Source organism: Crassostrea angulata, unplaced genomic scaffold (assembly GCF_025612915.1).
Source record: "Crassostrea angulata isolate pt1a10 unplaced genomic scaffold, ASM2561291v2 HiC_scaffold_114, whole genome shotgun sequence".
NCBI classification, from domain to species: Eukaryota; Metazoa; Mollusca; class Bivalvia; order Ostreida; family Ostreidae; genus Magallana; species Magallana angulata.
In genome coordinates, this window is record NW_026441669.1 from 192,903 (window position 1) to 213,589 (window position 20,687).

The 20,687-nt window shown below is 32.4% G+C and overlaps 1 pseudogene; it reads right to left on the bottom strand.

Moving 5' to 3' along the window:
- Positions 1-8,121: 8,121 nt before the first annotated feature.
- Positions 8,122-19,139, bottom strand: LOC128169286 (uncharacterized; annotated as a pseudogene).
- Between the last annotated feature and the right edge of the window lie 1,548 nt (positions 19,140-20,687).

The following is a 20,687-nucleotide window of genomic DNA, read 5'->3' on the forward strand; positions in this document are numbered from 1 at the left end:
ACGTCTTTCAAGATATTCAAGAAAAACATTACTGAAAGTATTCCTCAACCTCCAAAATATTATTCTTTTGGTAAACGCACTATTGATATTTTACATTCCAAGTTGAGACACAACTGTATTTTGAATAAGAGCTTTATAGAAGAAACATTATTGCATCACCCAATTGTATTTGTGGTCAAAAGGAGGATGTTTATCAATTTTTTCCTCCCATGCAAGAATTATGTAAATGCAACAAAAAATCTTTTTGAATTACTTTTTAATAGGCTTGAAGAAACAATTTTAATTAACTCACATTTCCCTCTTTGGGGTAGTGACAATTAGTGTACAAACTTCTTTATTTTTCAGCAGTTCAAAAGTTCATTATAAAGAGTCTGGAAGATTAAATATTTAAATTCCTTTTTGCTTTTGCTTTTTATGCTGTATATTAACGTTATCTACTATATATTCAAGTAATTTGTAAATGCATGTCTATGAATTTAATTATAATAAAGTCAATAACTATAAGTAACATGTAATAATACTATGACAATTGTATATATTGTATGTATTATCATTAGGAGAGGAACTTGTAAGTTGTAAGAACTTGTTTCCAATCCTTTTGTGTAATTTACACAATAAAATATGTTCAAATCAAATCATTCCTTATTCGTAGTATCATTTATGACATGCTCCTACAAAAGTGGAGGGGGAGGGCAAATCCAGGATATTTCCATTTATCATATAAAGTTAAGAAAAGTGCCAGCTACCAAAAAAGTGGGGAGGGGGAAACAGCCCCCTAACCCCAAACCCCGATGCTACGTACATGTGATGTAAACACATGGTGTGCTCTGGGGTATTTGCATGATCCCAACAGACTCGTCAACTAATCGGTGCGCAAAAACTATGAATGAGACATTAATATTATGGCGCGAAACTCTGCTATTACCGTTCACGCAACGAATAAACTCATGATCCATGGGGAGGGGGTCAGATGAATTTTTTGAAATTTGTTTTGTAACAGCTACATACATGTATCTTATACTTTGGATCGGATGTTTTGGAAGGAATTTAACGAATTAAGAAACACACTTGATTAGTAATTGTTAAATGCAGTAATGTACATTTAGTAAGACATGCGAGTTATGATCCTTTTTCAAGATTACTGAAATCGCCCAACTGAACGAAAATAGGGTCACACCCCGCTTCGGCGATTAAGTTCCTTCAGTAAACATTCCAGCTGTATAAATATATATTTGTTTTAATCAAAACTGATCTTCAATCTATATATTCAGCTCATTGAGATATATTGACAAAACCGCCAAGAAATGAAGATATTTGTAATGAAATGCACAAGTAGCTGACTACATAAAGAGAGATATCTGAGTAATTGTGTCGTAATATTATGTGGATGACTTGACAGAATGTTGATATTAGCATGTCTGACATATATCTTCAATCTATATATTCAGCTACTTGAGGAATATTGACAAAACCGCCAAAAAATGAAGATATTTGAAACGAAATGCACAAGTAGCTGACTACAAAAAGAGAGATATCTGAGTAATTGTGTCGTAATATTATGTGGATGACTTGACAGAATGTTGATATTAGCATGTCTGGCATATATCTTTAATCTATATATTCAGCTACTTGGGATATATTGACAAAACCGCCAAAAAAGAATGATTTTTGTAACGAATTGCACAAGTAGCTGACTACATAAAGAGAGATATCTGAGTCATTGTGTCGTAATATTATGTGGATGACTTGACAGAATGTTGATATTAGCATGTCTGACATATATCTTACATTTATATATTCAGCTACTTGAGATATATTCACAAAACCGCCAAGAAATGAAGATATTTGTAACGAAATGCACAAGTAGCTGACTACATAAAGAGAGATATCTGAGTAATTGTGTCGTAATATTATGTGGATGACTTGACAGAATGTTGATATTAGCATGTCTGGCATATATCTTCAATCTATATATTCAGCTACTTGAGATATATTGATAAAACCGCAAAAAAATGAAGATATTTGTAACGAAATGCACAAGTAGCTGACTACATAAAGAGAGATATCTGAGTAATTGTGTCGTAATATTATGTGGATGACTTGACAGAATGTTGATATTAGCATGTCTGGCATATATCTTCAATCTATATATTCAGCTACTTGAGATATATTGATAAAACCGCAAAAAAATGAAGATATTTGTAACGAAATGCACAAGTAGCTGACTACATAAAGAGAGATATCTGAGTAATTGTGTCGTAATATTATGTGGATGACTTGACAGAATGTTGATATTAGCATGTCTGGCATATATCTTCAATCTATATATTCAGCTACTTGAGATATATTGATAAAACTGCGAAAAAATGAAGATATTTGTAACGAAATGCACAAGTAGCTGACTACATAAAGAGAGATATCTGAGTAATTGTGTCGTAATATTATGTGGATGACTTGACAGAATGTTGATATTAGCATGTCTGACATATATCTTACATTTATATATTTAGCTACTTGAGATATATTCACAAAACCGCCAAGAAATGAAGATATTTGTAACGAAATGCACAAGTAGCTGACTACATAAAGAGAGATATCTGAGTAATTGTGTCGTAGTGTTATATGGATGACTTGACAGAATGTTGATATTAGCATGTTTGGCATATATCTTACATTTATATATTCAGCTACTTGAGATAAATTGATAAAACCGCAAAAATATGAAGATATTTGTAACGAAATGCACAAGTAGCTGACTACATAAAGAGAGATATCTGAGTAATTGTGTCGTAATATTATGTGGATGACTTGACAGAATGTTGATATTAGCATGTCTGACATATATCTTCAATCTATATATTTAGCTACTTGAGATATATTGACAAAACTGCCAAAAATGAAGATATTTATAACGAAATGCACAAGTAGCTGACTACATAAAGAGAGATATCTGAGTAATTGTGTCGTAATATTATGTGGATGACTTGACAGAATGTTGATATTAGCATGTCTGACATATATCTTCAATCTATATATTTAGCTACTTGAGATATATTGACAAAACTGCCAAAAATGAAGATATTTGTAACGAAATGCACAAGTAGCTGACTACATAAAGAGAGATATCTGAGTAATTGTGTCGTAATATTATGTGGATGACTTGACAGAATGTTGATATTAGCATGTCTGACATATATCTTACATCTATATATTCAGCTACTTGAGATATATTCACAAAACCGCCAAGAAATGAAGATATTTGTAACGAAATGCACAAGTAGCTGACTACATAAAGAGAGATATCTGAGTAATTGTGTCGTAGTGTTATATGGATGACTTGACAGAATGTTGATATTAGCATGTCTGACATATATCTTACATCTATATATTCAGCTACTTGAGATATATTCACAAAACCGCCAAGAAATGAAGATATTTGTAACGAAATGCACAAGTAGCTGACTACATAAAGAGAGATATCTGAGTAATTGTGTCGTAATATTATGTGGATGACTTGACAGAATGTTGATATTAGCATGTCTGACATATATCTTCAATCTATATATTTAGCTACTTGAGATATATTGACAAAACTGCCAAAAATGAAGATATTTATAACGAAATGCACAAGTAGCTGACTACATAAAGAGAGATATCTGAGTAATTGTGTCGTAATATTATCTGGATGACTTGACAGAATGTTGATATTAGCATGTCTGGCATATATCTTCAATCTATATATTCAGCTACTTGAGATATATTGATAAAACCGCAAAAAAATGAAGATATTTGTAACGAAATGCACAAGTAGCTGACTACATAAAGAGAGATATCTGAGTAATTGTGTCGTAATATTATGTGGATGACTTGACAGAATGTTGATATTAGCATGTCTGGCATATATCTTCAATCTATATATTCAGCTACTTGAGATATATTGATAAAACTGCGAAAAAATGAAGATATTTGTAACGAAATGCACAAGTAGCTGACTACATAAAGAGAGATATCTGAGTAATTGTGTCGTAACATTATGTGGATGACTTGACAGAATGTTGATATTAGCATGTCTGACATATATCTTACATCTATATATTCAGCTACTTGAGATATATTCACAAAACCGCCAAGAAATGAAGATATTTGTAACGAAATGCACAAGTAGCTGACTACATAAAGAGAGATATCTGAGTCATTGTGTCGTAATATTATGTGGATGACTTGACAGAATGTTGATATTAGCATGTCTGACATATATCTTACATCTATATATTCAGCTACTTGAGATATATTCACAAAACCGCCAAGAAATGAAGATATTTGTAACGAAATGCACAAGTAGCTGACTACATAAAGAGAGATATCTGAGTAATTGTGTCGTAGTGTTATATGGATGACTTGACAGAATGTTGATATTAGCATGTCTGACATATATCTTACATCTATATATTCAGCTACTTGAGATATATTCACAAAACCGCCAAGAAATGAAGATATTTGTAACGAAATGCACAAGTAGCTGACTACATAAAGAGAGATATCTGAGTAATTGTGTCGTAATATTATGTGGATGACTTGACAGAATGTTGATATTAGCATGTCTGACATATATCTTCAATCTATATATTTAGCTACTTGAGATATATTGACAAAACTGCCAAAAATGAAGATATTTATAACGAAATGCACAAGTAGCTGACTACATAAAGAGAGATATCTGAGTAATTGTGTCGTAATATTATCTGGATGACTTGACAGAATGTTGATATTAGCATGTCTGGCATATATCTTCAATCTATATATTCAGCTACTTGAGATATATTGATAAAACCGCAAAAAAATGAAGATATTTGTAACGAAATGCACAAGTAGCTGACTACATAAAGAGAGATATCTGAGTAATTGTGTCGTAATATTATGTGGATGACTTGACAGAATGTTGATATTAGCATGTCTGGCATATATCTTCAATCTATATATTCAGCTACTTGAGATATATTGATAAAACTGCGAAAAAATGAAGATATTTGTAACGAAATGCACAAGTAGCTGACTACATAAAGAGAGATATCTGAGTAATTGTGTCGTAACATTATGTGGATGACTTGACAGAATGTTGATATTAGCATGTCTGACATATATCTTACATCTATATATTCAGCTACTTGAGATATATTCACAAAACCGCCAAGAAATGAAGATATTTGTAACGAAATGCACAAGTAGCTGACTACATAAAGAGAGATATCTGAGTCATTGTGTCGTAATATTATGTGGATGACTTGACAGAATGTTGATATTAGCATGTCTGACATATATCTTACATCTATATATTCAGCTACTTGAGATATATTCACAAAACCGCCAAGAAATGAAGATATTTGTAACGAAATGCACAAGTAGCTGACTACATAAAGAGAGATATCTGAGTAATTGTGTCGTAATATTATGTGGATGACTTGACAGAATGTTGATATTAGCATGTCTGACATATATCTTCAATCTATATATTTAGCTACTTGAGATATATTGACAAAACTGCCAAAAATGAAGATATTTATAACGAAATGCACAAGTAGCTGACTACATAAAGAGAGATATCTGAGTAATTGTGTCGTAATATTATGTGGATGACTTGACAGAATGTTGATATTAGCATGTCTGACATATATCTTCAATCTATATATTTAGCTACTTGAGATATATTGACAAAACTGCCAAAAATGAAGATATTTATAACGAAATGCACAAGTAGCTGACTACATAAAGAGAGATATCTGAGTAATTGTGTCGTAATATTATGTGGATGACTTGACAGAATGTTGATATTAGCATGTCTGACATATATCTTCAATCTATATATTTAGCTACTTGAGATATATTGACAAAACTGCCAAAAATGAAGATATTTGTAACGAAATGCACAAGTAGCTGACTACATAAAGAGAGATATCTGAGTAATTGTGTCGTAATATTATGTGGATGACTTGACAGAATGTTGATATTAGCATGTCTGACATATATCTTACATCTATATATTCAGCTACTTGAGATATATTCACAAAACCGCCAAGAAATGAAGATATTTGTAACGAAATGCACAAGTAGCTGACTACATAAAGAGAGATATCTGAGTAATTGTGTCGTAATATTATGTGGATGACTTGACAGAATGTTGATATTAGCATGTCTGACATATATCTTCAATCTATATATTCAGCTACTTGAGATATATTGATAAAACTGCGAAAAAATGAAGATATTTGTAACGAAATGCACAAGTAGCTGACTACATAAAGAGAGATATCTGAGTAATTGTGTCGTAATATTATGTGGATGACTTGACAGAATGTTAATATTAGCATGTCTGGCATATATCGTACATCTCTATAATTAGCTACTTGAGATATATTGACAAAACTGCCAAAAAGTGATGATATTTATAACGAAATGCACAAGAAGCTGACTACATAAAGAGAGATATCTGAGTAATTGTGTCGTAATATTATGTGGATGACTTGACAGAATGTTGATATTAGCATGTTTGGCATATATCTTACATTTATATATTCAGCTACTTGAGATAAATTGATAAAACCGCAAAAATATGAAGATATTTGTAACGAAATGCACAAGTAGCTGACTACATAAAGAGAGATATCTGAGTAATTGTGTCGTAATATTATGTGGATGACTTGACAGAATGTTGATATTAGCATGTCTGACATATATCTTCAATCTATATATTTAGCTACTTGAGATATATTGACAAAACTGCCAAAAATGAAGATATTTATAACGAAATGCACAAGTAGCTGACTACATAAAGAGAGATATCTGAGTAATTGTGTCGTAATATTATGTGGATGACTTGACAGAATGTTGATATTAGCATGTCTGACATATATCTTCAATCTATATATTTAGCTACTTGAGATATATTGACAAAACTGCCAAAAATGAAGATATTTGTAACGAAATGCACAAGTAGCTGACTACATAAAGAGAGATATCTGAGTAATTGTGTCGTAATATTATGTGGATGACTTGACAGAATGTTGATATTAGCATGTCTGACATATATCTTACATCTATATATTCAGCTACTTGAGATATATTCACAAAACCGCCAAGAAATGAAGATATTTGTAACGAAATGCACAAGTAGCTGACTACATAAAGAGAGATATCTGAGTAATTGTGTCGTAATATTATGTGGATGACTTGACAGAATGTTGATATTAGCATGTCTGACATATATCTTCAATCTATATATTCAGCTACTTGAGATATATTGATAAAACTGCGAAAAAATGAAGATATTTGTAACGAAATGCACAAGTAGCTGACTACATAAAGAGAGATATCTGAGTAATTGTGTCGTAATATTATGTGGATGACTTGACAGAATGTTAATATTAGCATGTCTGGCATATATCGTACATCTCTATAATTAGCTACTTGAGATATATTGACAAAACTGCCAAAAAGTGATGATATTTATAACGAAATGCACAAGAAGCTGACTACATAAAGAGAGATATCTGAGTAATTGTGTCGTAATATTATGTGGATGACTTGACAGAATGTTGATATTAGCATGTCTGGCATATATCTTCAATCTATATATACAGCTACTTGAGATATATTGACAAAACAGCCAAAAAATAAAGATATTTGTAACGAAACGCACAAGTAGCTGACTACATAAAGAGAGATATCTGAGTATTTGTGTGGTAATATTATGTGGATGACTCGGCAGAATGTTGATATTAGCAAGTCAGGCATATATCTTCAGTCTATATATACAGCTACTTGAGATATATTGACAATTGACAGTGATATAGTGCAATGTACATCTTAAGAACAAAAAGAGAAATCCTTGGTATGTGTTCTCCCATGGACAGTAAGAAGTATCTAGAAGCCAAGTTTCTTTAATCTCGTAGCCAGTTACTAGTAGCTAGCTTTTCTTACATCTCGTAGCCAGTTACTAGTAGCCAGTTACTAGTAGCTAACTTTTATTTCATCTCGTAGCCAGTTACTAGTAGCTAGCTTTTCTTACTTCTCGTAGCCAGTTACTAGTAGCCAGTTACTAGTAGCTAACTTTACCTATCTAAAAATATAACGTGTGTAAACGCAGAAATCTATAAATAGTTTAAAGAATATCAAGATACCCCACGACCAAATATCGTCATTCCATAAGACCCTTTCAACAATTTTGATAAGAAAGTACAACAATTCTGATAAGAATATTCACATCTTTCTTTTTTACCAAAGAAAAATTATATTTCCCAATGTAAATTTGATTTTTATTTTGCAATTAATCGTCATATCTCCAAGACGTTTATGAAATAAAAACTTAATTGATAGTTTGATGTGTGTTCTAAGATAAAAAATATGAGAATCTTCAAATAATCTTTTAATGATGTTTTTAGTTCAGCTTCTCATACAAATCGAATGTAAAAAATCCCAACGTTTCCAAAAAGGTTGAGTTTGGTAATTATGTCCCGGGAAAACCAATTTTTGTTTACCATGTCAGATGACGTTCTAGACCAATAAGATGATAAGTTTTATGGAATATTCATACAAGTTCATTAAGCTCTTAAACGTTTAAGTTTAAGAGTAAAGTTAGGCACTTATATTACTGTAGAAATAAAAAAAAAACGTACAAACAATTAAAATGATAAAAATGTACACACAATGAAGACTTTGTAAAGAATTCATGTCCGGCAGATTGTGTATCAGAAACGTAAAAGAACAAAAATAGCTTAATAGATATATTTACACAAATTTGTTGTAAATCTGTAAACGCATTAAACATATTATGTTAGTTATTTGTTTTTCTCCGGTCTTCCCGCCTGGTTTATGTGTGCGTCTGTAAACAAAGTGAAATAATTATTACATTTATTCAAACATTCTCTCTCTCTCTCTCTCTCTCTCTCTCTCTCTCTCTCTCTCTCTCTCTCTCTCTCTGTGTATTTGACTAGATGTTTTGTCTCAGACGTATTTATTTGTTTAATAATTCAAATCAAAGGTACATTATAAGTATCCTTTACTACTTAAACATTTCGTTTTTCTGTCATAATTTTTCATTGTGACATTTTTATAAAGTTCAGTAAATAAAATGTCTGGTTGTCTTACTGTAACATTTCTACACGTCTTCAGAGGAAGTTTGAGATTGGATATGGTGAACGAATTCCTATATCGTACTTTAATACGGATAGCTTGGGTTACAGAGCCATAGTTGGTACGTGCATATATGCGACCATGAAAAGGGCCCACACCATCTTGATCATACTGCAAAATAAGAAACAGGACATTCAGATTCTGCCTATGTAATACGAATGATTTATCTATCTTATTTCCATAAGCCATTGACAACTTATAAAACATCAACAAATTACATATTTTAATTAAGAATGAACCTATGTATAAATCTGAGTGGCAAATGTTATGCTATAAATTACAAAACTCAAAACTACGCGTTCTATGCAAATAGAAATGTCTTAAATCACAATAGATACCGACAAAATAATATGTAAGGAATGGAATTAATAGTAGCAAATCAATAGAGAGAGAATATGTTTGAATAAAATGTACACAATTAAAAAGGTATTATAGTGTATTTCATTTGCATTTTGATGCGGGATACATTGTCCAATACTGTTCCTACAATACACACAACGCTAGAAAGAAAGAGACGGTTACTTTGTTTTATAATATCTTAATGGAAAATTATTCTGAAAACTGTTTGAATACTCGTTCTTCTATACTGAAATATTATTGTCCAAAATATTAAAAGTATCTAAATAGTATTCTTATTTTAATGTTACATTTTAAACTGACATTTTACTGATTAAGTGATAAGAAAATTTTTTAATTCTAAAATAATTTAATTACTAAAGTACTGGCTGTTTTAGATTATAAACAGAAATGCATATATACATACATTTTGTATAACAAACAAGCATTTTAGCGTTTATCGTGTGTTTTACGCCCTCATACACGAAACAAATAAACAAATACAATGTGGAATTTAAAGAAAAACAAAACAGAAAAAAACAAACAGGGAATCAATACCAATCTCCGACAAACAGAAACAAAAAACAGTGTTTGGGTAAGCTTTAAATCATACCTCAGTCTTTTCCATTTTGTCTGAGAGAAACAATACATTGAAAAGTTCAGCTTTAACAATAGATATATGCAAGTAAGCTAGGTCGGATGCCAGCTTTGGCAACGTAATGTAGATATACACCACCCGGAGTCGTCCATTGGAAGGAAGCGTGAGTCCGTCCGCCGAATATATTGCATTGTAGTCAGGACTATTAATTGTACTGTTTGGTGAAATACTTATGGAGGCAGAGGCACTGCAAACAACTTTTATAGAAAACAAATATAGTAAGTAAACTGCAGTAAGTTCAATATACATCGATATATAGTAAACATTTTTCGATTCGATACAATAAACTCAAAACAATTCATATAATTGGTTTCAATATTGTAGCATCTATTATCATAATATAGTGTTTTAACCGACTCAATCAAAGCAAATAAATATATTCTTTATTTAGTTTTCGTACGTTTTTATCCAAGTTTCACAATCAGGCATACTTCACTTTCTAAAGTATTTTTTTTCAATATTCCGATAGTCCTACTTTTGTAAAGATAGGCAAAGTTCACATTTTTCGTTTTCTGACAACCTAATGATGAGTCCCTTCAATTGTTACTAGTATAAACAAAAGACAACCATGAAAGAAGTTTAATTATCGAACCTATTTTTAAAAAAAGATTGAACTCTAAATTATCTACACATTATACAAAAAAAATAACTATCGATAAACTGAAATACGCTAAGCATATTCATCTAGACTAGGGACCCTGTGTTATCGAACAATCATAATTATGATTTTGAAACATGAATTGTCTAGCCAATATCAATATATAATTATCAGGAAACTGATGTCTGCTCTTACCAGGTTCACATTCAGTCCCTTGGTAGCCATGTTTGCATTTTTGACAGACCCCAGTATGTGGGTAACACTGTTCACAGTTAGTTGGGCAGGGACGAGTACACCTTGGTCCATCTTCTACAGGGGCAGGACAGCCTGGGATGAAATACATTAAAACAACATATACTGTATTTTGTTCAATAAATTCTCACTTTTTTCTCGAATGTTTAATCTCACTTACGTTTTAATCAAATTTCCGTTTAGTGATAAATTACAGTTCCTCAAAATTAAATGTTAATTCATCAAAAAACTTTAAAAACGTCTTAAAGTGTTCCTTAAACTATACATAAAGTATTGCTGAAACTACATTCTTCCTATCTGATTCAAGACCCTCGTCATATAAGAAGGATACTTGGGGATATTTATTGGTTTACTTTCCTTTAAAATAGGTCTAGTACAAGTATTTTTATCGGTTGAACAACTTTTAAAAAGCCCGAATTGTATTTGTTGTTTATCACCAAAATCATTACAAACAAATTGCTTGAGAATCAAAGACAGGGCATTCAAACACAATGTAGTCTATTGATTTCCGGAGTTTATCCGATATATTTTTTTACACAGTTTTTGTTTCATCAATGAAGCAAAAGGGGGCCTATTCATAATTCCATCGCCGGGAACTTATTATTGAACATCAGTTATTTATTCTTAAAGCTAATGTTGACTATATTTCACTTTGTTTCTGGTCAGGCTAATTACGGTAAGCTATGCAAGCACGGTATTTAACATCGGCAAACATCGGCTAACAAAACAATGGAAGAATTAACAAAGAGCAGGGGCTTTATCATGAAGACATCAACAGTCTGTACCCTTAACGATCTCCGATCCTCAGCAATGTTCGATAACTCTAAATTATCCGGATTTCTTGTATCCGTACCATAAATCTTTTATACGAACAATTTTAATTACTACATGAAGTAGTATTCTAGTGTTTGTATTACCATCAGGTACACAACTACGTGCTAGGCGTAGTGGATTCACGGAGAACTACTTATCAATGACATGATGATAAAGAATTCGAGCAACAGGTGCACCGGCGCTTTTTTTTTAAAGACGTTAATATTATATCCATGCAATAACTTTGTGAAATGCATTGATACAATCTAAAAACTTTTATTTTATTTCATCTCTTGTAAAACGTTTAAAAGAAACATGAGACTTTAATCATGAAAAAAAAAACAATATATATACTCCCCCCCCCCCCCAAAAAAAAAAAACAACAACAAACTTTGAGGCTGAGAATCGGATCGGAGAACCTAAATAAAACCTTGAATCGTACTATGATCAAATTCTCTTCCTAAATCCAGATGCAACAAAAACATACCATAGACTTCCACTTCACACAAATCAGCAAATGCATACTGGGAATAGTTTGCAGGATAGACATATCCTTCTTTCCGTTCGTTGTAGTATATGATGTAACGTCCGGACAATGCGCAGAGAATGTGCATAACATCCGGAAGATCGTAGATTGTGTAATAATTAGCGTGATAACATCGGACAGCGGTCGTTATATCGGTTGTGTTAGAGATGTAGAGGTAGAACCCAAGGGGCACAGCTCTATGAGGGTTGTGTTCATCTGCACAACGTTATTCAAAGTTGTCATAAAAGATGTGCATAGAAATATTAGTACATTTATTATTACAGTGTTTACCGGTGACATGTAATGTATTTTTTGTTTTTTTTCTACAGTACCTATTCTTATTATCATAGATTTGAGTTGTGCATCTACTATGCCGAATTATTATGCCTCTTGTCAGTTTGTCTCTATCTATTTAATACTCATCTATTTTCGCATAGTATACAATGGGTTTATATAGCGTAAGCATACTATGCCGAAATAGAGCACGGCAAATGTTTACAACGAAAATATTGCAAGCGCCGACAGCGGGTTTCGGACTCGTGCCACTAATAGCATTACGTCTTGAAGCCCAACGCGTTATCGTTACACTACAGCCGCCGATGATATGTCTGACGGTATTTAAATATACAAGAGGCCAAATGGCCTAAACGGTCACCTGAGTAGCATATAACCCATACACAAACTTGTCGAGGAGTCTCATATATGCATTTAATTAGTTTTCATTCTGCAGTAGAACAATTATAAATCTGTAATAACGACCTCCTCCCTGCCTGAAATCTTTCAAAAAGAACTATGAAACCTATAATTTTGGTGAAAAACTTCTGGTCTACAGAATCATGAATTCAGTTTTCCTTTTAGGTGTGTGGGAGTAAAGAAGATAATGTTTAAACATTATATGCATTAAGACCTATACATCCAGTTTGGCCCTGCCCTAGAGTCAAAACCCATACTCCAGGGAACATGAAAATTAAAATTTCATTAGAGGACTTCCTGGTAAACATAATTATGAAGTCAGTTTTTCATACAGATGTGTGAGAATAGAGAAGAGGATTTTTAAACATTATATGCATTAACACTATATTGCCCCCCCCCCCCCCCCAAGTCCTGAACCCCTGACCAAGGGGCCATGAATTTCACAATTTAGGCCTTCATGGACATCATAACCATCTATTCAGTTTTTTCCCATATGTGTTGGAGTAAAGAAAAAACAAATTAAGATTTAATACATTTTTACTATATGGCCATATTGGCCCCACCCTAGAGCCTGAACACAGGGGTCATGAATTTAACAGTTTTGGTGGAGGGCTTCATGGACATCATAATCATGCATTTAGTTTTTAATAAATATTCATGGGAGTAGAGAAGAAGATTTTCTAAGATTTTATGCATTTTTACTATATTGTCATATTGGTCCCACCCTAGAGCCTGAACCCCTGATACAGGAGTCATGAATTTCACTATTCTGGCAGAGGGCCTCGTGGACATTATAATTATGCATTTAGTTCTTAAAAAATATATATGGGAGTAGAGAAGAAGATTTTCTAAGATTTAATACATTTTAACTATATATGGCCATATTTGGCGCCACCCTAAAGCCTGAACCCCTGACCCAGGGGTCATGAATTTCACACTTTTGGTAGAGGGCTTCATGGACATTATAATCATGCATTTACTTTTTAACAAATATATATGGGAGTAGAGAAGATTTTCTAAGATTTAATACATTTTTACTATATGGCCATATTGGCCCCACCCTAGAGCCAGAACCCCTGAACCAGGGGCCATGAATTTCCCAATTTTGGTAGAGGTCTTCATGGACATCATAAATATGCAACCTGTATTTTCCTTGCATGTGTGGGAGTAGAGAAGAAGATTTTTGAAAATTTGGCTTTTTTTTTTTGCTTATTTGGCCCCGCCCACGGCACCCCATCGGTGGTAGAACCATGAATTTCACAATATAGATTTTTCTTACCATAGAGATGCTTCACACTTAAAGTAGTATCGATTGGCCTGGTAGTTTTCAAGAAGAAGTTAAAAATGCAAAATTGTTAACTCACGACGCACGGCGCACGACGCACGACAACGGACGAAGACCAATTGCAATAGGTCACCTGGGTGACCCAGGTGACCTAATAAAACGTAGAAACATACGATTGACATCAAGCAATGCAATTTATAAATCTTTCCAAAAACACCTCATTATTGACGATAATTTTATTAGTTAAAGTTTTGATAAACTTTTGAACAAATGGATTAAACAATTTTGAAAGAAATTCTACATGAGAATCACAAAAACACTTTTATTTAAATGACGCTTGATAAAGAATGTACAAGAACAAAATTCAATCGTCTGCTAAACATTTCTAGTCTTGTCGGTAAAGTGAACGTCCCTTGTTTTTTGAAAAGAACATGAACATTTGTTGATTTTTTATTGTACAACAAATTGTTGATTAAATTATCAATCAATTTGAATTCAATTGATTACTTTGAAAGAACAAACGCTAGCTTTTCCGGTGATTATTTTATGGGACAAGACAACGCTCAAACGTCACAGCTACTTAAAACAAAGCACGTCAGTATATACAAAACTCGGCATAATAATTACAATAGTGTTGTGTTGTGCATGTACTATGCCTAAATAGTAGTCAGGGTTTGATAGTGTACTCGCCTCCGGCTCATGCACCATGAATCAAACCCTGACTATTATTTAGGCATAGTACATGCACAACTCAACACTATTATATAAATACTAGTCATGGCTTGAAACATAGTAAACAAGCTGGAAGCGAGTGCATAATTAATGTATTAAACCCTGCCTATTAATTTAGCATAGTACAAACACAACACATCTCTACTGTTATGCTGATTATTGTATATTGATGTTCGGTGCTTTACGCTATTTATGACGTTTGAACGTTGTCCATTCATTAAAATAATTATCGTAAAAGCAAGTATTTGCTTTTTCAAATAAATGTATTGATTTAGTTGATTATTTAATCGAGAAACTGCATAACAATAAACAAAAAACAAGCACACGTTTAGATTCTTTCCAAAAACGAAAAAGAGACTCGATTCTCCTTACCGATAACACTTGTTTAGCAGACGAAATCCTATTATGTGTTTTCCTTGTGCATTCCCAAACAATCGTCATTCAAGAAGTTGTTTACCGTGATTCTCATTTACATTTTTGTGAAAAATGATTCATCAATAGCTTGAAATCGTCATTCAAGAAGTTGTTTACCATGATTCTCATTTACATTTTTGTAAAAATGATTTATCAATAGTTTGAAAGTTACTTAGAATTTTTAAACCTTAAAGTTTTCCTTAATGATGTGGTGTAGAAATTACTAATTTTAATTGCTCGATGTAACTTGTATGTATCTACGTTTTGTTTTTTTTTTAATATATAGAAAAAACGCCCGTTACATCAACGGCTGCAGTTGCGTACATGTAACACGATGTGATATAAACCGTAGCATCTAATGGTCGATTGCTCAGAAGCCGCTGTCGGAGCTATTACGATATTCGTTGACAACATTTGAGGTGCTAATTTTCGGTATAGAATGATTACGCTGCATGCAACCTTTGAATTTACTTTCAAAAAGTAGATTAATTTTAAATGGAAAAAAGACAAACTCACATACGGTATTACAGTTTGAAATATAATGACCAGATATTGCAGATTTAAGAAAAAACAAATCATTATGAAGAAAAAAAAAACACACACAAAGAAAATACTCTATGTCGTTTCTATAAAACAACCATTTGCGAGTAAGAAGACGTGCCAAACTCATTATTAAATTCACTTTAGATGTCCCGATGATCAACATAAACAGAATAAGACAATTGAATAGATAAAACATCGCTAACACATCTTACCCCATGTCTTGTTCTCTGTCCTAAAATATATCACAATGCGATCTAACCGATATATATCTTTCAGATCAACTCGCCAAATTGCTTTAGTATCCGGTAAAGTTGCTGAACATTGACCACCGCGAAACGTCCGATCAGATTTCCGGTTATCAACTGCCTTCTCTGAACCGGAAGCGCCAGATCGCGTGGAAGACTGATATGTTGGTTTCCAGAGAGCTAGATTTTCTAGATCTAACGATAAAAACAAAGATGCATTATTGCATTGAACTAGAGTCTCGTGGGAATCGAAGAGCATCCGTTCAATATACAAAACTCATAACTTTTAAGAAAAGCATAATAATTTGCCAACAAAAACATGACAATTACTGCAAAAAAACCGACTGTATAGGATTATTAATCACATATCATGTTTAATATTATTTACATGCATCTAGGATATCAGTTATTGACCCCAATTTTGTTTACAAATCGTTAAATTCACGTTAACGTTTAAAGTAGAAAAAATATTGTACAATATTACATGATTTAGTACAGAAAATAGCTGCATGTCTTTTACTTGGGACACGTTTATAAACTGTTTGAAATAAATTGACCAATCCTAAAAGATCTTACGATTTTTGCAGCTAGAGAAGCAAGGGACAGCACAATGCGGACCGTCGAATCCAGGAATTGGACAACCTGGATACAAAAAAAGGAAGGCAAAGTATCGCTAGTTTTGTATATAGAAACACACATTTGTGCGAAAAGGCTATAAATATTGTGAATGATGCTACAACAAACAAAAATCCAAACAATAATTACCATACACTTCGACTTCACAGAGCTGACTGGGCGTATTGACTGTAACCAGCTGGATAGCTAATGTCCGGGAGTCTTTCATTGTAATACGAGACATATTGACCAATCACAGGGCAGCTTATATCGAATGAGAAAGGTATAGTTGACCTTGTATGGTTTGTGTCTTTGTAGCAGACGACACCCTCATTTTGATTGGTGGAGTTAGAAACTGTTAATGTAAAGCCCAGAAGAAGTCCTGTATAATTATTTTTCCCATCTGAAATTTTTGAAAAACGTGTCATTCTTACATGTTATTATCACTGTTCTTTACGTTGTCAAGATACATTGTTACAATCCAATATAACAGAAAATGTGGATTTAAAAAAAAAAAAAGAATTACTGGCTAATTTATGAAAAATAACGACCTGCTATGTAAGTTCAGCTGAAAGCAATACAAATTAACCAATCAGCCATTTGAAAATTGAGTGATAACTAGAAGATGATTGAATGCCCGAAATCTACGATTCAATAACACAATGAAGATATTTGGTTAATGGAAGTATAGGAATTTATTCCGACTTATAAAATGTTTGCCAAATTCTTATTTATACTCTGATATTATGTAAACATTGGCAAACATCGTTCAAATTCTTTTTTTTATTTAGAGCTAGTGGATTGTTATTAATGACGCTACGTTAATTCGAGTGAACCTGTGGTAAAAACTTAACAAAAGATGTGAAAAAGAAACATTTAGATTCAGTTGCAAAATTTGAATTGCATTTATCGTAGATTTTGCGTTAGTTAAATGTAAGCAGTATTCAAATTTATATTTTTAAGTTATATCTTACATAAGACAAAATAAGCAATAAACTAATCATAACGTATGCATTACAAAAAAGAAGGCGTATATCTTAAATTTAAATGATGATTATTTGCATATAATTCATTATAAAGTCACAATTTAAAAGAAAAAATAAACGTTTAAAATACCTATCGTATTGTTGCGTGGGGGAATCATATGGTATATATATGAATTTGTTTAACTAACCAAAAACGCGTTAATATCAAAAATAAAATAAAACAAAATGATATCCATATACATGTAGTAAAAATCATAGTACACAAAAATCACTAACCCCATTTGGAAACAGAAGTCAAAGCTTGTAAGGTAAGCCTTTCAATTTTACGCCTTTGCAGGAGGTCAACTCTCCAGAGAGCGTAGTTTTGATGCTCAGAGGTCACAGCGCAATGACCCGAATACAAACTCTGGTCATTCTTTTGACCATCAACAGCAGCCTTACTTCCGGTAGTACTAAAAAATGTGGAGGACTGGAATGTCGGTTTATGTAGGGCTAGATTTCCTAGAAAACAATTGTGTAAAGTTATATTAAAATAGCTGTGGATATATAAGTGTAAAAAGTGAAATGTACACTTTCTATCAGTTGTCTATTTTCTCTAGGTATGAAAGTTAATTATGAAAAAAAAAAACTTAAAGGATGTGAGAAATAATCATTTTGAAGAGAAAAAAAAGCTCATTTGATCATGAAAAGTAAAGAAAATTACCCCGATCGTAGAATTTGCACTGTTCACCATAGTATCCTGGGTTGCAGGCTCCAATACATTCCCCAGTTTTGGGGTTACAGTATTGACAATTATTTGGACAAGGTTCGTCACAATACGGTCCTTTGAAGCCAAGTTCGGGGCAGCCTTTTTAGGCAAGAATACAAACAAGATTACTTATATACTAAATAATTGATTAAAGGAATATCAGGTTTAGATTTTGAGATTTTATTAAATACTAAAAAAAATTATACGCATCATTCTCCAACTTCGTAAAATGTGTAACAAATATTGTACGCAATTTAAAGACAAAAATGTTTCACATACAAAACTGTAACACAATTATTTTTGCAAATGTTGCATGAGATAATAGAGAAAGTTATCTTGTAATGAAAGTAAACTAGACTATTCTCTATGTATATCAACTAACCAAACACTTCGACTTCACACAGTTCAATGTATGCTTCCTTTGAATAAGTGGGCTTCTGGGTCAGGTTTCCCTCTCTCGTGTTGTAATATATCACGTACCGGCCCACAACTTGACAAGAGATGTTCATGACGCTTTGTATGGAGCTGGCATCATTTTTGGTATCGTGAAAACAGAGGAACCCATCATCTTTGTTTGTTGTATTGGATACGTAAACAGAAAAACCCAGGAATCTGCTCGCATACTTGCTGGATTCTAGATCAATCAATTATAAAATTCTTAACATATTTGCACAAACTTGTGTTTAAGGTAATGACCCATACCTTATTAATAAAATCAAATACATTATTTATTAAATTTTACCCATTTGGCTGGTCCATCGGTTTTTAAAGCTAGGGCCGTAATTAAAAATATAACCGATTGTGGAAAATAGTGGTGTTTTTATTCAAACATTAAGAATATTAGCCTAAGCCTGAAATTTGACTTTCAGAAAATCGGTTTTGACTGATATCTTATGTAAAATGAACAAAAGAATTTTACGAAACAATTTATCTTATACCAAACTTGCCTATTTATTAAAAAAAACCAGATAACATTGCTTACAAATGAAATGATATGATGCAAACGTTCAAAGAGAGTTTTATCTATTGCAATTTTATATGCGTACAGATTTCTCTGAAATGTTGACAGTGCTTGTTTACTTCTAAAGGCCCTTAATCAACTGTAAATAAAATTACCCAAATATATCCTCGTCTTGATCACAGAGTACAGTGTATTTTTGGTCAAAATCATTAACATAAAATTTTTGGAAAAGATTTCCTAAGAATAATACTGTGCAAAAGGTTGTTATTTCATCACCTTTAAAAAGGTTAAGCTTATTGTAAACATAATTTGAACAAATCTTTGATTTATTTTTATTATTTTAATTGCAACAGAAGTTTTCTTTGGATATCGGTACATCTTTTTAGAAATTACCGCTACTTAGAAAACGCTGTTTACCCGATATGCTTTCTAGACAAAATCTCTATTCAACATGTTTCCTGGTTTTAACGATTGTTCTTTTCATAAGCTATAACTCAAATTCTAAAACACACTTCTTCTTGGAAAGGGGGTTATACTTATTCTCGTTGCTTAACAAATAGAACAGATATGATATTCTAGTAATTAAGGGTATAGAATGAAGATAGAATTGTTTAAGAATAAGGTCAATTTTTTTCCCTCTTTTTGTGTATTTATCTTCCTTATGCACTTGAATCGATCATGGTCAGGATTTATTTTGATGATTTTGAACTTTCAAGAAAAAAGTTTAAATATTCAACTCAACCTTACAAAATAATGACATTTATACAGAAAAAGGTAATGGTCTATATTTTAAAAACGAGTACCCAATCGTGTCATGTTTGTATTGCGCTGATCAATAACAATTGATTGCAGTTGTCGAGATTGTTAAAATAAGTGTTTTAAATCAATTTCTAGGTTAGCCTGGTTAAACTAAACCTATTTATCGTTAGGTCTTCATTAGATTCCTCACGGACAAGACGATATGCCGCCTGAATTACGTCCGACGATGTTTTTGTGATTTATTGATAATTACATTCATTTGAGTGCATACGCAATTTTATGTATCTCTTTGATCACCGTACGGGTAAACAATGTTATTAATATCTATATATGATAG